Source organism: Dermacentor albipictus, chromosome 10 (assembly GCF_038994185.2).
Source record: "Dermacentor albipictus isolate Rhodes 1998 colony chromosome 10, USDA_Dalb.pri_finalv2, whole genome shotgun sequence".
Taxonomy (NCBI): domain Eukaryota; kingdom Metazoa; phylum Arthropoda; class Arachnida; order Ixodida; family Ixodidae; genus Dermacentor; species Dermacentor albipictus.
The window spans coordinates 50,712,230-50,734,893 of record NC_091830.1 but is presented as its reverse complement, the minus strand read 5'-3'; the positions used below and the strand labels follow the sequence as shown (position 1 = coordinate 50,734,893).

Below are 22,664 nucleotides of genomic sequence, written 5' to 3'. Positions count from 1 at the left end.
TTAAAAGCGGCTTTTAATTTTCCACGACGTGCGGCGACAAACCCTCCTTGTTTTATGGGGTCGTCGTCATCACCTTTTCCATTATTTCCTTCCCTTCGCTCAAGCGAGGGTGTGGTGCCCATTTTCTCCGACAGGCAACAGACGATCGACACTCCACCCCTTTTTTTCAGGTCATCCCCCATTTTTATACCGCCTCTTGGTAGGCACGTGATTTTATGCTGCAGGTTACTTGCGCTGCGCACACCTTTGTTTCAGTTTTAGCGCTTAGCTTTTAGCTTTCCTCGCTGCGTTGCGGCCTCGAGTACCGGCCTTATTCACGTTCCTCAACGTTGCTGTGACCTGGTGACGCGCCCTAACCGGGTTCCGAGATAAGCCTGGCGTCCCGCGTTCTTTTATGCCGCATTGCTCAACGCGCTCATGGTGAAGACGTGCAAGATGGATTGGTGGCAGTGAAGAAAGCAGCTGACGGATAACAACAGGAAAAGAAAGGAAGATTGTCTGCATAAAATTGGGACTAGAAAGACTTGCGATAGGAAGTCTCTCCTGCGTACGGTGCCGTTTACGTAGGTGCACCTGCTGATCAATAACAACTTCAGACGCACACTGATGAGCTTGCGCTAGCGAGTGGCAGATACTGCATGGCTCAGTGAACCGTCGGTGTTGTTGCGGCGCAATCTATACACGCGGAGAACTTCCTGTGGCAACATAACCATTGTGTGCACTGTATAGATAGGACTCGTACACTACTTTGAGAGCGGGCCACGTATACAATACCTCGTTTTTTGTATGTGTTATCGTCCTTGTGGAATTGTGCCGTGATTGTGACTCAGTGTTCGTATCGTCCCTTGTTTAAATAAACTTTTTCTAAACACACGTGCCATGTATACAATGCTTCGTACTGCGTAGATTTTATCGTCCTGGTAGAATTGTCCCGACATTGTGACTCAGTGTTCGTACCGTGTTTCTTGACTCAGTGTTCGTACCGTGTTACTTTTTTCTAAACACATGAAGGGAAAGCTACTGGCCCGTGGCTGCTGCACATGTATTACCGCGCCAAGTAGACCGGCAGCGTTTGACAGTGCTTTTGGTTGCTCGGAACAGACGCTGAATCGACGCAGCGTTCCACGTTCCACGTTCCACGGTTTCGCATTTCCTCAGACACGGAAGGGAAAAGCCGTAAAATAAGAAAACTTTTACACTCATGAGTGGTGTGTTCTGTCTTATTTAACTGTTGCTAATAAGGCGTTCACGTTCTCTCTCTTCCCCAGTCTAAGCCAACGTGGATTAAAATGCCGGACTCTATTCAGAAGCGCTCTCACTTGTGCGTGCGTTGCCTCCATAGCTTTCCCTTCATTGCCACAGGAAGTTGTCCGTGAGTGTAGTGGTGAACACGTGGTAAGTACTTGGTGGATTATGGCTGTTGCACCCGAAATTCAGGGTCACACTTTTCACGCATTTCCCCGCCTTGTATTATTTCTTGAGTGACCTTACACATGACACACACAAGGGGACTCAGACAAGAGTATGCACTAGCCATCGCAAACGTTTGATTGCTACCGCAAACGATTGCGATATGTAGATATTGCCGGCGCCATGTACACATTTCGCGAAATAGCGCTATGTGTCTTTGATTTGGGAAGTTATTGCGTTGTTAAGGGATTATTCCGACGTCGATGATCGTTCGGAATGTTTAAGTAAAGGCGTCGGTGTACAGAACCGTGCTAAAAGAACTATATGAGTCACAACAAAGGTATGTGTATGATCAGTGCTTTGGTAGAGAGAGAGAGAAAACGAAAGGGAGAAAGGTTACCTGAGTTGTACCTGGTTTGCTACCCTACACTGAGGAAGGGGAAGAATATGTAGTGAAGAGAGGCGCACACGCTCGTTACAGCGTTCACTGCACATTCTAGGGAGGTAACTGAGCTTTAACACACGACTCCTGCTTCAAAAGGGGCCAGTCGAGCCTGGCTGCGTTCTAGGCCTCCGATTCCCAGAGCCCAGTGTACTGTAACTACGAGCCAGTGACAACGTTACAGCTCGTACGATTTCGAAGAAGCGCCACAGTGCAGCGTGTGTCGCTATAACTATAATGCGATGTCATTTCATTCTCAGCCTTGCTTTGTTGTCCTGTAGGGAGTGCAGGCTTTAGGTATATCTCTACATTTTGCAACGCTTTTTAGCTGCGTACAAATTTGGCCCACTCCAAATAGGAGCAACATGGGACATAATGCGCCTTATGTTTATTGATTTTGAATACCTCCAGTGTAGAGGCAGAGAGGGTGGGGCATATGGTACGCTCGTCAGGTTTACCTCCCTGCCTTTCGTCTCTTTGTGTCTCTCTATGTCTCTCATCAATAGTACAACAGTTGAGCGTCTGTTCATCTGTATGTGTTTTACCGTATGATGTTCTGTCCACTTCATGCAGGGAATACGTAATCAAACGCTAATAACCAGCTCAAGTTCCCCTCCATGATCCGTTTGTCATTCTTTTTTTCTCGTTTCTTTCCTTTCACTTCGCGCATCAACGATGTTTCCTCTTTATTGTTTATTTTTCCCTCTTTATTGCGAATATTCGAAATATTGAATACAAATTCAATAGTCCTAGTTTTTCGATTTCAGAATTCAGTATTCGAAATTGCCGAATATTCGTTTCCCTACGAAGATAGTGGATAAGTACTTGATAGACCTAACGCCCGTGGATACTACAGTCGAACGTTTTTATAACGAAGTGCTTTGGGCCTTCTAAATCATTCGTTATACAGATCATTTCATTGTGAAGGTCGCGCACCACACAGCTCGCAACAAAACCGGGACATGATTATTCCTTCGTTATAGAGGTCACTTCGTTCTACTGGCGTTTGTTGTAGAGAAGCTCGACTGAATTCCGTATCATCGTGTCAGACTACAGCTGCAATTGATGCCTGGGTGCAACATTTGCTGCTGGATGACTCCTACTGGGCAATCTCAACTGTTCGCATAAGAATATCTGGATTTTACGCATCACGACAGTTTCTTGTCTCTATTTAGGCAGAACAAATTATTTTGTAGTTTCACAATTGCTTAGCATTCATTTAAGACAATGAATGCAGTGCTGGGTTGTCACACTGACCTGCAACGACCACAGCATTCTACTTGCATCTGGTGAGGCATTGTACCCATTGTCTCGTTAGTGTAATGCGATGGTGCACAGCGTAAGCTAAATCAATTGTTTGTAGTTCACAGACTCTATCAATTTACCGCGGACGCTATTCCATTTGTCTATCAAATTATATAAATCCGCCGTGGTGGCGTAGTGGTCATGGCGTTACACTACTAAGACCGAGGGCACGTTCTTGAATCCCAGCCGCGGTGGCCGCACATTGACGTGAGTGAAATGCAAAAAAAAAAGGAAAAAAAAACGCCTGTATACCGTGCATTGGTACACAGACCCCAGGGGGTCAAAATCAATTCAGAGTCCCTCACTACGGCGTGCCTCATAATGAAATCGTGGTTCTTGGCACGTAAAACCCCAGAATTGATAAAAATAAATAAATCAAGTGATGTAAATAAGCCGCTCTTTTACCAAACGGTAGACGCTTCACAGATTTTATATATCTTGTTTAGAAATTAGGAAATATTCCGTATGCAAATGGATATTGTAAACTCGTTTTTCTAGAAATTCGCATTTGATTCGATTGTGTACGATAACTTCACTGCTAAAACACCCTTACTCATAAAATTTGAGAGTATAGGATAACAAAGCAAGCTGGGGGTCTCACTGAACCTCCCTACCTTATCTTGCGGCTTCACTATCTTATTTGTTTTGGGTATATATATTCTATGGGCTCATAATATTGAAAGGAACACATGTAACTACTGGACTTGTCAGCTTTTATGCTTCTGCTGCATATAAGCACAAACAAAGTTTAGGGTTATTTAAGTTCTGAACCACTGTAGGTCACTGCAGAAGCTGCGAGCTCCGTTGAATTAACCGCCATCGACGCAGCAATTGTTCCTGACGAAAAAATTCAGGGTCATTACACACATTACGGAAGCATAAAGGGGAGTTTAGTCATGAGAAGCTCACGCATGTAGGATGCGTGAAAGAGTCGTGAAATATTTAGAACACCGATTTTAAGCGTCCGAGTGCTCTTGCATCAGAAAGTATATATATATATATATATATATATATATATATATATATATATATATATATATATATATATATATATATATATATATATATATATATATAATATGGCGCATGCTACTTCAACCAACGCCAATCTAAGGCTATGGTAACTATGTGTGGTGTTCGGCCGCACGGCTCAACAGATGCCGATTTCTCTGCAACAAAGCCGTATAACCTTCTGCCACCGCTATTCTGAGCTATTTTGACGTGGCGGTGGCAGTTGTCACAGCACATTTATTACAGGGACACTGCGAGCTCCCTGTGTGTGACCATTAGTGAAGTCCTTCGGCCCTAATTATGGAGAACCATGAGATAACGACCGAAATTTGCTGTCGAGGTAAGAAAAGGCGTATAGAACTTCCACGACACCATTTACGTACCGTGAAGGGGGAAATATGCCAGAAACAACTGCCCATTCAGTCTGAAGCGAGCAGTTTTGGCACGCCAGATGCCGCCATGACAGGTGATGACGTTATTCCTTTTACATCCGTGCAACGGATATCTGTGGGAGACCTCGACAAAAACCACTTCATTGGTAAAAAGATTTACGCAGATCCCAAGCACTATGGCAATCAATGTCATGCAAAGCATTTGACATGCTTCCAGCACCGCTTAGGGCTGTGCAGACCCTGAAGAAACTGTATCTACAGAAAGTTCCCACTTGGTGAAAAGGAGGGCATGTTAAGGTTGGTCTGCGGGGAAAGTTAGTAGTGTCGGAGTTACTTGCAGGCTTCGCAGATTATCGTAAGGGGCTTGTTTGCTCTATTTACATGCGTACATAAGAAATGCGCTGCTTTCCTAAATCTACTCGGTTAACTGAAGGTGGCACTTAAACTACATTTGGCAGAAATCGGTGGCATATTAAGGGCGATGACCACGAAAAACATATTCTACGTGGGTTATTGAATCCTTTACAATAAGTTACTTGTGCAAGCTTCCCGAAGTGTTATGCCTTCTTCGAACCGCGCATATTTGCCTGCTATCCTGGGATATAACGTCCCTATCGGGAACTTCAATTTTGGCGAACCACATGGCTCATGGGGGTGCAGGTTAGGCATCAGACCACGATACGTGGGCATCCGGCAGCCCCCCGGCAGGCCTAATAATTGGGCCCATAGTAACTGCCCATCGTGATCCATACTGTCCATAAAGAAAGAAACAAAGAAAACGAAACCCGTGTACCACACAACGCTCATATCCGATAGCCTCGTATCCCATGAGAACACATCAGCAAGCGAAATTCGATATCTCGTTTTTCCCTCCTTTACGTTGTGTATAGGCCAATTAGCGGAAGAGCATGCGTCATTCGTTTCAAGCGACCGGATCTGCGGGCGGCGCTGCAACCCATGCCGCCATTGTCTCGGGCTCCTTTCAGAACGCGCGGTGCCCTTGCCTGCAATAGCGGTCACGGCCGAGCTATGCTTCCTCACGGTCACCGCCTCCTCCTTCTCGCACTTCTTCCCTATTAGCTCCGGCTATTCTGCGCAGAATCTCCCCAAATCCTTTGTTGTCCTTCCCCCGTGGGCTTCCGGTACTCTCCGGTATGGAGCTTTTACCCCAAATCTTCTAAAACCAGGTCGCAGTGTTCTTCCAACTCGACACAATACGTTGCACGGTAACGAAATGTAGAAAAATTTCATCTCGAAGAGGCTTACAGGCCGAGGACGTGCGCACGCACACACACACACACACACACACACACACACACACACACACACACACATATATATATATATATATATATATATATATATATATATATATATATATATATATATATATATATATATATATATATATATATATATATATTTCGGTGACATACCGTTTTCGATCGCAAGTTCCTGCCTTTGCTGTTGTGAACGAGCGGTCAGTATGCAGCGCTACTAGACACCTTTTTTTTCGCACAGCGGAGTATTTTTTCTTTTGTGGTTGCGAGAGCCCACAGCTCTGTAGAGGCGACCGCGGATGCAAACCTCTCCGGGTAATAAAACTGACAGAGCCTCAGTGCAGCTCCTTTCAACGAATAAATCGAATAATGAATTTAGATGGATTGATTTTATGGGTTTCCGCTTCTTTATGGGAGAAGTGGCTAGTGCCTCCTAGTCTGTCATATCTAGCTTTCTCATGCGCTCATATCGGCCCTTAAATTTAACAGTTAGATTGATGGGGTTTAACGAACAAACTCCACCCTATATGCTTATGAGGAAGGCCGTAGTGGGGAACTCCGGATTAGTATTGACCACGTGGGGAATGTGCACCGAATTCACAGTACACGGGCGTTCTTGCGTTTCGGCCCCGTCGAAACGCGGCTGCCGCGGACGGGTTTCGATCCCGCGCCTTCGGGCTTAGACCCGCAATGCCAAAGCCACTACGCCACCACGGCTGGTGCCGTAAGATCCATGGTTCGTGCTAACATGCCGCGGAAAGTAAACGAAAAGTATTGCACCCCTAAAGATCATGCAGCTCCAACGTACGTGTTGAATCTCTGTGAAGCGAGGCCTTTGCGTTAGATGGGCAATTCTAGACCAAAAAGAGTTCTCTCATTCTGCAGCGCGATTTGCAGCTTAGCGATGACGTGACGCGTTAGTCCGGCAAGACGCGGAGATTTCCCACCCCACGATCCACGCACCCGGCAATTGCGCAGTCTCCAGGACGTGCCCGTTTCATTGCAATAGCGATTATATGGGCACTCCAGGCGCAACCGTGACAGTCACAACCGAGCCGTTCACCATCAAGCGAGGGAATCCAGAGACCATTTATTAACATACAATGATGTTACCAAACATTACTATTTAGGACGCAGACAATTCCCATTGCCACATTCAAAATTGAACAGGGCTCAGGCAGTCTCACTGCGCTTATTGCAAACGGGTCCATATCCCACACCGTACACCATTAATAAAATATATCCAGAGAGGGAGATTAAGATGGAATGCAATGATTGTAATGGCATCATTGGAATTAGACATATGCTGGCGGGGTGTCCCGCGACTCTCCCCAACCTCGTTGAAGAATGGACACAGTGGGAGAAAAGGATTCAAAGCCCATTGTTTCAGGACCAACTAAGGGCAGTCCAGAGGGCCCATGATGTCGCTGAAAGGCTTGGCCTGACAGTGCCAGCGTGGGAGCGGCCCGCCTTGGCTTGAGAAGTCGAGCCTCCGGACCTCAGTACAATAAACGTTTTCACACACACACTCCAGGCGCATTTACTGGTGTCGGCATCGGCGACGCCGTGATGTTCTGCACAAACTCCAAGGCCGATAACATCGTCGCCGCACGCCGTATGTTGTATGCGCAAGTCAAAGCCGGCGAGGGTGAGCCGACTGTGGTGGCTAAAATCTCGCAGACGCAAGGTGGAAAGAGGGGTGGAAGCCCGCCATCTTCCGTCGCGCGCAAGGCACCAAGGCGAAAAGAGGGAGGGAGGGAGGGAGGGGGCGTTCTACTCCGCCGCCGGCCGCGCGGTCCCTATCTCGAAGAGATCTGCGACGGGGACAGAGTTGCCGAGTGCTGATAGCTTCGAGTGCACTGTGTTATCGCCGCTTAGTTCGCGGTGAAGCGAGAGGCAGGACAAAAGTCAATTCGGGCGATGCTCCTATAGCACTTTCCCACTCCAACGTTTTGACAGCGAGTGTGCGCGGTTATCGAGCGAGATGTGTTCATGGTTGCTTGTACGTGCGTGTCACCATGTTTGTTAATTTAGTTTGTAAGTGAATGTTTACGAGATTGTACGGCCGATAAAACTACTGTCCTTACTTCGTATAGCTGCCTACTAATTTGCTATCGCAATCGATGCTGCGCCTTTCGGGCAAAACTGTGACTTTTTTCGTTACTCCGTATCGGGATCGGCAAACCTTGCCGTTGCGCCGTCTCCAGACTCGGCTTACTTTATTCGGCGAGAAACCGATCGAGTAGACACGTAGGATTCTGGCGATGACGGCCTACAAAGCTTGGCTTAAGTAAAGGAATCATGCGCTCGAAGGAGTATCTTTGTTTCAGTGAGGTTATGTAGATACCGTTGGCTCTTTTGCTGCGTAATTCCGTAAAGAACATAAGGAGTCACCGGTACATCTGTAAACGTTGTACAGGTGGCTATATATAAGCCGATTCGTTATGTTTGTGCTCTCCCGTGCATGAGCGATTCGGCAAAAAGTCTATTGTGAATTTCCCAACATAGCGCAAATATTTTCAGCCCCAAGTGTGTATAGCTTTGTGATGATTCCTATCGTAAATAGATCTCGCTACGATGGCATCTGTGTTGTTTTGTGTCTGTATTAATGTTTGTTTTTGCGATTGTGCATGTGTTGACGACTGGAGAGATTGTACAGCAGCAATTATTGTCATGACTACTTTTACACGTCGAAAATTACAGCTGATTTTTTTTGTTGTGAGCCTGTGGTCTCCTCGCGCGTCGTAAAGAGATATTATACTTGCGAGAGGAACTGCTGCCTCGCCGACAGTTCTCGAGTTTTTTTTTCTTTCTCTCGCTTCTTTTCTTTTTGGCGTGATGACGAAACTTAATAGAGGACGACAGATCATACTATAAAATTTAGTTTGCAACTACCTCTGTACGTATGGGACATCATGATTTTTTTCAAAGTGCGAAATACAGCATTACGATAAAATACTGCGGAGAGAAAGGGAGAAAGGAAACCTGCTCGGGATAGCTTTGCTCAAACAACTGTGTCAGTTCTCGCAGTTTTTTTTTTTTCTTCCACGTTTTCTAATGGTTTAATTCTGGTTTTAATGGTTTTCTTCCTGGTTTATTTTTGCGGGGTTTCTCCTTAGGTTTATTTTTGCAATAAAATGTTAAAATAAATTATCCTATGTTCGATAGAAATCAAAATGGTGGGTGCTCAAAGCCAGCTCATTTCTTACAAATTCTATAGATTCCGAGAATACAACCAGTTTTGATATTGATGTTTTCCAAATATGGCCACAGTACATTGACGTCTCGCCTTATTTTACCGAACAGCGGTGCATTCGCACTTCACTCTTAAGACTAGATGGAACACAATTATATTTTCCGTCAGATGTTGAGGATGTATTTAGAAACTGCTTAATATGAGACTTTTAGGATTAAGATTCGGTATAGGCTCAGGAGTAAACTGCCGCTCCTTTGTATTACTGGGTTAAATTAAAAACTGTCATAAAATGCATGATGTCCAGTTACACGAATATTGGTCTAAGATATATATATAGTCATACTATATATGACGTCAATGACAGCATAAGGGAAATTCACTGATAATTTCGTAAAGCAAATAATTAAATTCTTTACACCGAATGGCGATGCCTACAATTGTGCTTGCTTTCATCTTGTGGAACATGTACTCTAATCCAATCTAATACACCACAAAGGTCAAACCTTTATCATCATGCAACTTTTATTTCTGTGCACAACACCGCTCATAAGCTACGCCAAAATTCATATACCAATACAAGCAGATGCACTTTTTGAGTCGTCCATATTTTGATGTCACGAAGACGTAAAGGATACATGGCGCTTGTCAGAGGTCTAATGGCGATTGCAGGTCTACTCGTATGCACAGATAAGTTCGACAATTATCTAATTAGCCAAATTTTAGGATTGTTTGTTATTTTTCAAGGGAAGCTTGTATTGACTCAAGTTTGGGTGGTGGTCTGGTCACACAAAACCCCTGTTGCTCCCAGAGCAGAGAAGTTGAAGAATGGGCGGTTTGACGAGTTGACAGCTGCGTCGGCGCCGGAGCGTGAGTCATTAGCAACGATTCCAGCTGCATAGGCGCGCGCTCACACCACGCGCGCAACCAATCAGAGCCGTTTCGCTCCCGCCCGGGTAGGAAAGGGCAGGAAAGGGTATTGCATCCGCTGCGTCGGCTTAGTTGCCGTGCATTTCAGTCTCGAAAAACGGATGGGACGGCCATGCGTTTTGCGTTCCCTCGCGGAACAGGGAGCGTTTGTCGAGTGGCGGCGAGAACTCGCCCATTAAAGTGCTCGCCGTCGGCGCACCGCTCCAGCCGTTAGAGCCGCCCGAGCCCAGCAATCCGACAGCAGCGAGAAGGAGATCCCGAGCTGAGGTAGCGGGAGGCCGAAGCAATCCCGCACCGTTACTGGTGGGTTACTTAACTACGGAGAAGGTCAGGTGCACGCAGGACAAGTTTCGCCTACTCCCGTTTTCCGGTAGGGGAAGGGCTAGTCATGTTTTTTTAAGGTCGAGGTGGGCCCGTTAAGCCGCATTAAAAGGTGGAAAATCTTCAATGAACGCAACCCTTAACTGTGCATACATTAATATAAGAACTCTGTGCTTTCTTTGTGAAAGTCGCACGTACTCGTTTTGGAGGATCGGCCGAGCTTGAACATGCATCCATAAGTTTGGGTACAGGTCTTGTTCTTTTTGTCCCTGTTTCTATGACCATTTTTATTTGAGGTCTTTTGTATCATGTGTCCCTTCTTCTATATAGGCCTCAAGAGACCTATAGCATTTGTAATAAATAAATAAATAAATAAATAAATAAATAAATATCTGTTGGCCCACTCAAGTGGAGTGCGCAGGACCCCACAAGGAGAGAGCACAGCGTCTGAATATGAGTGCTCAGATTTCGCACTGCAAAGGCGTATAGCAGAGCACCTCATCAAGCATGAGAGTCCTGGTACATATCGCAAAAACAAACGAAGAAGTAAGAAAGCAATATAAAACGAATCCTTCGGAAGAAAAAGAAACCGCGCGCATTTAGGATCACCTCTACTGTGGAGCATTCGTTGCCTGAGCGAATAGCCCGGCATTTTCCTTTAAATCCCTGTTTCACGTCGAGAAAACATGCCTCCACCACTTCAACGAGAAGCTTTACCCCGGAGTCTTTTTTTTTTCCCTTCTCAGCATTGCACACCCCGGAGCGACGAAGCGATGAAAACGTCTACAGTGCTCTCGGGAGGGGGTCGCGAGGCACGTCTTTTTCTCGAAGCCTCGTACAGCATTCCAGCAGCCCCCGGGTTCGTTTGAGAGAACTCGGGGGTACGACACGAACTGCCACGGAGAGAAGCCCTCGCGGTGCTGCTCCCATACGCGTAGCCGGGTCGCCAGCAACGAGAATCCCGAAACAGAGCTAGCAAAAAAAAGAAAGAAAAAAGCACTTAAACACTCTGCCAGTCTTGCTCACGACTGCTCTCCCTGTATATTTGTTCTCGCTGCCCTCGCTATAGGGGGGCGTGTGGCTGCGCCATACAGGAGTGGATAGGCAGTTCGCACACTCAAACTTTCCGGGGCTTCTCCTTCCCTCTTTTGTGTTTTGATTTGTTTTCGATGTCATCGCGTTTCTCTCTCTCTTTCTTTTTACGTAGCCGTTTCATAGGCGCCTAGTTTGCGACGGTTCAGGTGAGAGAAAAAAAAAAGAGAGGAAAAAGCTCTTAGCGATTACTGCCTAGTCGACTCAGCAGACGAGGCTCCCCCGCCCGGCGAGATTCAATTGGGCGTCGGGAATCTCTCTTTCCCCCATGCCTCAATGCGGGACGTGTGCACACTACGGTGCTTTTCCTTTTTCTCCCCTTGTCGGTGCCGGCTCCCGGATCCGCACCGCTAAGACTCGGGATCTGGCGAGAACGCTGGCTTGGGTAACGTATACGCGTGCGTAAGCGAAGGTGACGACTGTCGGTGAAGGCGGCTTCTCTGCCCATGTGCTCGCTCAAAGACTGGTAAGAAGCGATGAGCGCATACACCCTGCTTTGTTGTTGTTGTTGTTGTCATCGTCGTCGTCGTCGTTGTTGTCGTCGTTGTTGTCGTCGTTGTTGTCGTTGTTGTCGTTGTTGTTGTTGTTGTTGTTGTCGTCGTCGTCGTCGTCGTCGTTTTCGTGATCTCAGAAGCTTTAGGGAGGAGAAGAGCGGGAAGGGAACCAAATGGGGCTGAATTTTTTTTTCTTAGTCACAGGTGTGTGAAGCTAACTGGCGATGAAGCTGAGGAAAGCATAAGGGGAAATAACTATGACTTTATTGGCAATGTAGGAATAATAAACACCAAACAGCACGCACACATGCAAATCCAACGCAATGTTGAAATCTAAGTGACCTGAAGCTTGTTTTAGTTAGTGAAGTAGCAGCCAGCCGGATGACTCGAGTACAGCCTCGACGCCGGAATAACTGTAAGCCTGTCGATGTCAGCGAGGACAACTGCTCGCAGACATCAGTGGTTATAAACAAACAGACCAGAAGCTTGTCAGTAACACTGTTGGTAACGAGGGGAAGCGGTACGGAATGTTGAAAAAAAGGGATGTGCCACCGCAAGGGAAGAAAGGGAAAAAACGTAAACCTAATCTATAAAACGAAGTGGAGAGTGAAGCGAGGAGAGTGAATCAGCGGTTATAAAAGGGCTTAAAACGAAGAAAAAGTTATGACCACCCCGTGCATTTACAGGGGATTGGAAAGGCCTGCTCCAAAATTCATGCAACGCATCACACAAGCTGCTAAAGGGACGTTCCGCGTCCGCCGCCATCGCCCTGCATTGTTAAATAATTTACACCCTTAAACTGCATAACGGTGTAAATCGATCTCTAACTCCCACCGTCACACCTCTTTTGGGCATAGGGGTGGGATGTATAGGCTGGTGTTCTTTTAAGGGTGCAAATTATTCAGCAGTTGCGTGGGAGGCGTAGGCCCGGCCATCATAAAGTGCTGGTTCTACAATAAAAGTTTATTCCTCCTCCTTGAGTGGCGCTGGCTGACGTTTCCAGGGCCGGATATCGGAATATAGGTCTCGTAAGACGTGCAGCAGAGGGAGGCGGAGGTGTTGCTGCAATTCCCAAGAACAATGAACTTGCAGATGGGAGTCTTATCCTGAATTTGTGTTCATTTTGATCGTAACCGGCTGTGGCCGTGTGTCAGCTTTCCCGCTATCTCTACTTAGTTCTTATCTATCAACTCTCTTCTCCCCGTTTCCAAGTGTTGAATAGCTAATCAGATTTTACGTTCTGGTTAAACTCCCTTCTTACTCCTTCCTTTTGTGCGCCGCTTTGTGTGTTGTTTTTTAGCATTGTGTCGTGTTTGCATCTCTTTCTCGGTCCACCTCCTCTTAGCCCTAGTTAACAATGTTCCAACTCTCTCTCTCTCTCTCTTTCTCACAGTGGCTACATCGGGGGGTTCTGTTGCTAGTTGTTTCAGTTTAGAAAAATTATCATGGGAGTCCATAACTGCTCTCTCTGTGCCATCAGCCACAAAATTCTACGGACCCCAAGATCTAAGAAAAAACATTCGATTTTCGTGCAGCCTGTAACAGTAGCCAGTAAAACGGAACATCATAGGATGTAAATGCGAATTTTAGGCTGCGCTGTGAGGCTGCGTAGATATTCAGCTTTTCTTCTCATATTTCGCGTTCCGTGAAATTTTGTATCTCACTGCACATGAGAGGCAAGGGGATAGATATTGTTGGTTTGATTTTACTTAACGCTTCGCATTTATTACAATTTGCAATTAAAGGACTCATTTTTAATTTGTACCCGCAGAAACCTTTTGTACCGTTTTTTAAAGGTTTTGTCCGAGAGCTGCCGACCCAGTAGTTACACTAGGGAGCCCCCCCCTCCTCTTTTTAACGCGACAGCGTTAAGGAGCTCGTGTCGCAGAAAAGCCGGTGTCGTCGGCGTTGGTGCCGGCGTCGTTGGCCGTGAGCGATAAATCCCAGCAGGCCCTTCATGAATAAAAAAACAACTTGCAAGATGGGCTGGGTGGGAATCGAACCAGGGTCTCCGGAGTGTGAGACGGAGGCGCTACCACTGAGCCACGAGTTCCATGCTTCAAAGCGGTGCAAACGCGCCTCTAGTGAATGCGGTGTTGCCTTAGAAACGAGCTCTTCTAAGGCTCAGGCGTGCGTCGCTTGCTCAGGCGCACATTTCGTTGCCGCGCCGAACGCTGCGTTGCTCGACGCTCACCGCGTCCAATGCGGGGCACGTAGTCGCTGCGCCGAAGCCTATTGTCTTACATCCCTTGGCGGGTCGACGGGAACGCTGTCGCGTTCCACTCTTGAAGGCGAAGCTTAAGCGTCCTCCAGTTTTTTTTTTGTAGGCGCGACAAATAATTATTCACGTTATCCCGTTCTGGCACGCAAAACCCCAGACTTTAGTTTTTTAAGTGCAACGCTGCCTAGGACGTGGAAAAAAAATTTGAGCACGCTTAAGCTTCGCCTTCAAGGGTGGAACGTGACAGCGTTCCCGTCGACATGCCAAGGGGTGTAAGACAGTGGGCTACGGCGTAGCGACTACGTGCCCCGTATCGGACGCGGTGAGCGTCGAGCAGCGCCGCGTTCGGCGCGGCAACGAAATGTGCGCCTGAGCAAGCGACGCACGCCTGAGCCTTAGAAACAGCTCGTGTCTAAGGCAACACCGCATTCACTAGAGACGCTTTTGTGCCGCTTTGAAGCATCGAACTCGTGGCTGAGTGGTAGAGTCTCCGTCTCACACTTCGGAGGCCCTGGATTCCCACCCAGCCCATGTTGCAAGTTGTTTTTTATTCATGAAGTGCCTGCTGGGATTTATCGCTCACGGCCAACGCCGACGACACCGACGCCGACGACACCGGCTTTTCTGCGACACGAGCTCCTTAACGCTGTCGCGTTAAAATGAAGATAGTATTCCCGTAAGCGAAGGCCCTGTTGTGCTGGTCTCATTTTTCAAAACACCACTAACGCGTTAAAAATCGCGCCATGGCCCTGCCGCCAAAAGCCGAGTACATTCAGCACTCCGCGGGAGTGTACAGGAGAGAGCGGGCATACACTGTAATATAATTTACACCCTTAAAAGCGAAAAAGGGTGTAAATGTGTCTATAACTCACACCTTTAGGGTTTGACTTGTATAACCGACACCCTCAGGGTGTGAGTTATCGACACATTTACACCCTTTCCGTGACACGGCCATTGCGTTGCCTTCAAATACCGCATCGGGCTAAAAGCGCGCTCTTGAGTTGCACGTGATGCCGTGAAAACCACCACCTGTGTTTTCTGTGACGCGAGTGGTTTCCTTTTTTTTTTTCCTCTTCAGAATCCGCGCTACACTTAACACGCGCTGCGAACGGGTCTCATCAAAGGTGCCGTAATTAATTATTGCTGACACTCTAGGAGCGTTCAGAGTTCGTGCCGTACAATTACAGAGTCGGCAGCAACCTCAAAAATGAAAAGCGATAAAGAAAAGTTGAGACACGACGTTTTCTTTTGTGTGTGTGTGTGTGTCAGCGCTCCTTCTATAAACCAGAACGCAAAAAGAGAGAAGTTCGGTTCACCTGTTCAAGAAAAATCTCACCTTTTCAGGCTTTGCATGCCGTCTTACGGCGAGGAATCAGCGCCGGTACGTAAAGACGAGGAAGACAAAAAACGGGGAGTCGGTGTGGGGGAGGAGGAGGAAGAGAAAAGAAAAGCGCGCAGACTAAGGAAGCGGCGCGAACTCTAGACACCGGGCCCCGGTTCGAGTTTCTCGGCTTTTATGCTAATTACACAGTCCGCCGGGCAGCCGGCAAGAAACCGAGCTTTCATCAAGCGGGAACGACGCGAAAAGCTGGAGGGAGGCAAACTCAAGTAACATCGAAAGAACGAGAAAAGAAGTCGCACGACGGCTTTTTTCCTTACTTAGAGAGCCGGCGAAAGCGTTCTTAACAAGGTTACACATCAGCTTACCTGGGGTCGAACAGAGATTAGCGCTTATAATGACTGGTGCGCGCGTGGTCTGAATCCCGGCGCCCTCGGAGTGTGCTTGGCGCGCCAGTCGGGAGCCTTCAAACGTTAGCTGTTTATTCGTGCGAGACTCTGACGCGCTCGCACGTGTTGTAGAAGCGCTTTTTTTCTTGTTCTTGTTGTTTTTTGCTCGTTCTGTCTTGCACATCTCAAAAAGCACTGCAGGTCGACTTCGCTACCCAATACGGTAGGTAACGTCCTCCTTTCCGCTTCATTTTCTTGTTTCGATTTTTCTTTTTCGCATCGGTAATCTCATTTCTCTGCCTCTCGACGCAATAATTTGACTACCCGTCGTATGGCAAGACAGGAGCGTAATGTGGGCCAAGTTTCGCGCGTTTTATTTTACCGAGCGCGATATTTTGAAAATCCAAATGAGAATAAAAGAAAGACATTTATTCACCTCTATTGGTGAACGTTACTCCTGTTCCCGTACAAGAGTTATAACACTCATAGGCGAGGGAAATGGACACAGTTGAAAGTGCTGCAGGTAAGTTTTCAAACGAAGGAAAAGAAACCTAGAGTTATGTAGCAACATAAATGTGCTGAGAGGTACACGCAAGCAAGTCGACAGATAAACAGTTCAATTTAAAAGATAAGCTAAGTAAGATAAGATAAATAAATAAGGTAAACGGTTAACAGTTAAAAGGAAACTGATAAGCAGAAAAAGGGGGCGAGAGGGCGATGGGGAGGAAAATGCTTGTGCAATACATGAAAAGCCAATACATCTACACACACGCAAACACAGCAGGAAAGGCGGATGTGCTAAACACTGTTTGTTGTCAGAAATGTTAATAGTTTGAAAAACGGATGAATATGTTACTACTAAGATTCCGGGAGGTAGTAACTTCCGTTTTTCTTTCTTCTTGTATTGTACTGGTAAAAGAAGCCATCAGTTGCATACTTGTCAGTTCGAGCGAAAATCTCTTGAGCTTTGGTTCGATGGTTAAAAAACAAATTCTTTCAAACAGTCTTTTTTTCCGGCATATTTGGAAGTACCGCTTCCACCTACTGCATGTAAGCCATTGTGCCTTTTTTAACTCCTTTGCCTTGGCAGCTGTTACCTTTGCTATTCGTACTTCGATAGTTACAAAGGTTCAAGGTTAAGCAATGAGAGAGTGTAATATAATTGCCCACACTAATGGCTACGTCAAACTTCGCCGATGATTTATAATCCTTTAGCTAGCAAAATATGTGGCTAATAAACGTTATAAACTATTAGCCCGAGCAAAAGGCGAGAGTGAAAAAATCAGCAGGAGCACCATTCACTTGGAATAGGCACATTTTTTTTAACTGCGTCTACTTCTAAGAAGCTAACCGTTTCTGTTTTAATAGTATCATTACACATGGAAACTATAACACTCAGGTAATGTATCATATTTCGGTTTCGATTATTCTCTGTTTTGTTATTTAACTTTCTTGTATTTGTTATATATTTGTATATTGTTTTCGCTTCAGTATACATGTCGCAATGCGATTACACCATTTGCTTTTTTTTAGTATCGACTGATTGTTACAACCGCTGCTCAGTACACAATCAATGGCTTTCCCGAACTCATTCGTTTGCGAAAGTAACTTTTGTCTAATAACATTTACCGACCCCTAGCCGAAGCGATATAGTGACATTCGGTAAAATCGTCATTCGGTACAAACTACGTTGAAGTGACTATAATGAGCGACGGTACATAAATTTACAGTTAAGAAGTATTCTTGCTCAACTCTATCTTGAGTCACATGGTGGGAAATGACTCAATATTACAGGAGAAAATAAAGACCGAAATTTCGTGGATTTCGTGCCAGCGACTGTGCCCCGGGGAACGTCATTAAGAATTCACAAATTTCGAGAGGTTGTCTCATATTTCGTCCCTTTTATGCGCCGCAAAGGTTCTCGAAAACCGCTTGATTAAGTCTTTGGTTTCTCGAGAACCCAGTGCAGTCCTCCTTTTCTTCTTTTGCCACTTATCCTTATACCGCATATTCTTCTTTACCAATTATCTAGGCCTGCGGATACAGTGTCATAATTTGTAACCTCATGGTGCGGGGATGGTGCGGGAAACGTCAAGGCATCTTTTCCGGCAGTGTTTAGCCTTTGCGGCTCGCCGAGTCTTGCCTCACACCAACAGGGACAGTTGCGCTGTTGCCGAAGCGTGGCCAACTTTACTATGACGCAGCTTGACCGAACATATGCCTCGCACTTTTCCTTCAAACCTCCTTTACCTCAAGTGGGCAGGTCTCTGCGACTGCTTATAGACTTATCGCACGTCACTACGCGTCTTCCCTCTTGTCTCTACAGGCGGCGTCCCTATTGGCCTCGAGCTCCACCACTGAAAAAGCTGGCGCCACCGTCGGCATGACGTGCTATTAGGGATCACGTGGACATAGCGGCCGCGTCGGCTACTTCGGGAGCACCGAAGCGAGCTGAATACGAGAGTTTAAATTCCCTCGTACGCTGCGGTCCTCATTTAGTGGTGAGATTTTCCCGCTTCGAGTGTCTCCTTTACAACGCTTGAAAGCACTACAATAGATAGTGGCTGCCTTTGAAGACGCGCAACATGGTAGGCTACTGCTACGTACGCAACGGAGCTTGGCGTCAGCCTTATTCACACGTAGCCGCAGGACAAGAAGCTCCTTGAAGCATGACTCGCGAAACATAAAACCGGCAAACAGTCATCGGCTACAACTTGGGTATGCAGCAAGCACAGACGCGAGGAAGATTTTTGCGATGGCGCTGGGTCTGCGATCTTCGGAAAAGCGCGCTGAGACGCTCGCTCGAGGTGGCTGCCCGACTAATGTCATGACGGTTTGGTCTATGAACTTGTCGATGCTATATATACTGGCAAGTTCGCTGGAGTGGAAAGGGAGCCTAAGAAGCACATTATAAAAAAGTATGACATAAGGTCATGTTTGTGTTATCAACTAATGTACCGGATTACAAAAAATAAGCAGTGGGAAATCGCGCGCTGAGAAGACCGATAAACATACAGTGCGACGCAACTCGAGAAATAATATTGAATTGCCCAAGAATTTGGAAAAAAAAAGATTAAATCGTCGCGACGGCAAATCCCCGTAGGCGTCGAAGTCTCTACAATGAAATTATTTTTTGAACAGCTCTGGTAGCGCCCACGCAACAATGGTTGCTTGTATACTCTCAAATGCTCATATTCTGCGGCCTAAAGCTCATGGCACGGTGCGAAAACGGGCACGCGGCGAAAGCGAAATAGTGCGCGGACAAGCATGCAGACGCGCAGTCGGTCGCTGCGAATCTGTGCGATCGCTGCATTGAGGCTTCATTCTATTACGCTCCATTTAGTTATACAAGCTATATAAGGACATATTTCACATAGTTTGCTATCAGCGTTTACCTACCTTTCACGCAAGAAGCCGCTTCGGGAGACTCCATCGCGGCGACCGCGCGCAGTGGCGTTCACTGTACGTATTCGGTAAAGAGATAGCGGCTGTAAACGATTCTGTACTTTCAGTTTGCAGAAGATTATTATTTAGACAGCGGAAAACTTCTCTCATTTCGAAAGTACTTACACAAATGTCCGGGAGAGCTCGCGCGTGGTGTTTTCAGTGAGCGCTGACAGCAAAACCTATGAGGAGCGCGCCGCGTGATCCCTCATACTACGCCAGCGAGGCGCTTCCGATAGATGGCGACTCCGTAACTCCTCGCCGCCAATAGGCGGCGAGATCAACAGAGTCGCCGTCTGGCGGACACTGGCTGAACAACGGCTAGGTGTGGATTGCGCCGCGCGTCGTCTGCTAGGCGCTACGTGTTTACAAGTGCGCGTGTACGGTGTTAATGTCTTTAAAGACCGTTTCTTTAAAGACCAGCGCAGTCGTGAACGCTGGTTTGCATTTCTGCTTTGACGTTGTACAAGAGCATCTAGTCTTGCGCTGTCATCTTTGCGCTGTCGAAAGATCAGCAACACCTCTTGTTCGAGTGCGCGATGTGTGACTGTCGCGCCGTAGGCTCGCCACAAATACATCAATTTTATTACCACTCCGTGTTTCCACAACCTCACAGAAAAAAGAGCATTTTACGTCGTTTTAAGCAAACTGAGTGGTAGCAGTAAGGCGTAATTGCCTAGGCTCTCGTGACTTGTCACGATGTGTCGGTCATCCCTCAATGTCGGTGGTGCCACGAAGCATGAACAAGGTGGCGTCAACGTCACTCACCAGTAGCAAAAAGGGATCGTAAGCCTGCACTCATATCATGCGCGTCGTACATTTTCTATTGCGATAAGTTAAGCGTAATGATTGCGACAACCGTGCTACTCCAGTCTAATTGGTGCGCGACCAGAGCTGATTTAATATGTGGTTCTGATGCCATTGCTGTTTAATGCCACACCTGTGCTATTGGCCCTAACTTTTCTTCTTTCCGTTAACATCTGGTGTCCACCAGGGCTGCGTACTTGGTCCCCTACTTCTCTTAATTTTCATTAATGATCTACCCAAATTTGTATCATCTCGAATGAGATTATTCGCAGGTGATTGTGCTATATCGTAATCTTACTAATGACGCTGACCGCCTTTCCCTACAAACTGATCTTGATGCGATGACTGCTTGGTGTTCCTCGTGGCCAATGCCTCTAAGTGAGTCTAAAACAAAGCTCATGTCATTTACAAATCATTTCGTTCGTCTTCCTACATCCGACTTTCTAAATAATGCTAGCGCCTAGCTTGCAAGTTACAAGTGCCTTGGCCTTCATCTTCAGCCTGATTTAACTTGGCATCACCACATTAACACCGTCTTCAGCTAACCGTTGCCTCCATCGCCAGACCGTCGTCGTAATGCCATCGTGGTCGTGCCGTCATTGTCACTCCAGTTTTGTCATCCAATTCTCGTCGTGCGTCATTGTCGTCGTACATTGCGATTGTCGTCATACAGGTTTCGTGATACAGTAATCGTAACGCCATTGTCACGTACCATGCACTCGTCGTCATACCGTGCTTCTCATGCCGTAGTCATGCCATCTTCTCACTACGTCGTCGTCATACAGCCGTCATCAGGCAATCGTAGTCATGCCGTGGTCGGGCTGCCATGCATTAGAACAATGGGATGACGACGAGTGTAGGACGGTAACGGCGCGACGATGACTGTATCACGAAACCTGTATGACGGCGACGGTATGACGAGAGTCGGACGATGAAGCTGCAGTGACGATGATGGCACGATCACGATTTCATGGAGGCATGACAGGGAGCGTTTCACAATAACGACGCTGCAACAGTGGTATGATCACGATTGAACGACGAGAGTTTTTTACAATACAAGACTGAAGATTGACGTCGATGAAAGGAAGAAGGCTGTATGAATGCGATAGTATGACGACAACGGGATGACGTCACTGAACGGCAGCGTGGTCGACGACGGCATAATGACGACCTCGTTGGCGCGATGACGCCAGCATGACGAGAGACGGATGACAACGCTGGTGTGACGATGATGCATTGACCACAACGGCATCACGTCCCGACCACATACCTAGCGGCCGAAGCTATTAGACAATTTGGACGACTGGTCCAAGTCAGCTGCATACGTGTCCGGGGCCGTGATGCCGTCGTGGTCGTTGTTCGTCGTCGTTCCAGCTTTTCTTTCCGACTAGCGTCATGCCGTCGTGATCACGCCATCGTCGTCACACGGTCGTCGTCATACTGTCATCGTCACGTCATCGTCACAACATCGTCTATGTGCAGCCGTCATCAAAAATTTGTCATACTGTCGTCGGGATGCCGCCGCAGTCGTTCTATAGTCATCATTGTAACATCGACATCCGATTCTCGTCATGCTACCGTCTTCATACCATTATCGCCATGCCATCGTCACCGCGCTGTTGTTTAACCATCGTCATCACTTCAATATTGTCATCCGATTGTCCTCATGTCGTCGTCGTCATAGCACTTTCGTCGATCCGTCGACGTGATTCCTTGTTCATCATTGTACCGTAATCGCGCTGTCGTCATAAATCGTGATTTTGTTGCCGTTTTTATGGCATCGTCACCATTGAGTCGTCGTCGCACAAACGCTATCATCCATACGTTTTCATATTGTCGTCGTCATGCCAACTTGGTCGTGCCATCCCCGTCATTCCCGTTTCTTCATCCAGTTGCAGTCATAGCTTGGTCGTCACGCCATATTCGTCGTACAGTCATCGTCAACTCATTGTTATCATGTCGTCACGTCGTCAAGTTGTCTTCGTTATACAGTCATCATAATTTAAGAATGAATATCCCATTGGCGCCACTCCATCGTCGTTATACGCTTTTGTCGTTTCATTCATTTCATTCTCTCTTCTTCATTCCATCGCCACTGCGTGGGCGTCATACAGTCGACGTCGTGCCTCATTGCCCATGGGTGACTTTGGCAAGCGAGTGCCATAGCAAAGTGGGGCGATATCGAAGAATGTGGCGTATAGCTGAAGCAACGTCAGTCTCAGAGTTGCCACTGCACGTGTGAAACAAACGTGGTTTCAGCAGTACGGACTGTCTCTACATTGGTCGATTGCGATTCGGATTACCATCGACAGCCATCGCGAGATGCATTCTAACGCATTTTCTTTCTTTGAATTTTTTAGCATCTATGTTTTTTTTCCTTCTCTCTGGGTGTTACCACAGCATTGAATGAACCCGATGCACTGACAGCAAGTTCTCCTAAGAGATAAACGTAATGGCGATTTTGTCCAAATTTTGTTGGCTCATGCAATATATCTCGGAGCTTTTCGTGGCAGTGCTATCTTCTAATACCTCAGCTGCTGCTTCAACCTAAAAATTTAACAGGGCCGTTACAAAACAGAAAAACGTACAAGTTC

The 22,664-nt window shown here is 46.8% G+C and overlaps 1 protein-coding gene across 1 annotated transcript in view; it reads left to right on the top strand.

Annotated features, from left to right (window-relative positions):
• LOC139050435 (excitatory amino acid transporter-like) overlaps window positions 1-22,664 on the top strand; it is a 217,440-nt gene that overhangs the window by 26,580 nt on the left and 168,196 nt on the right. The window lies entirely within an intron of this gene.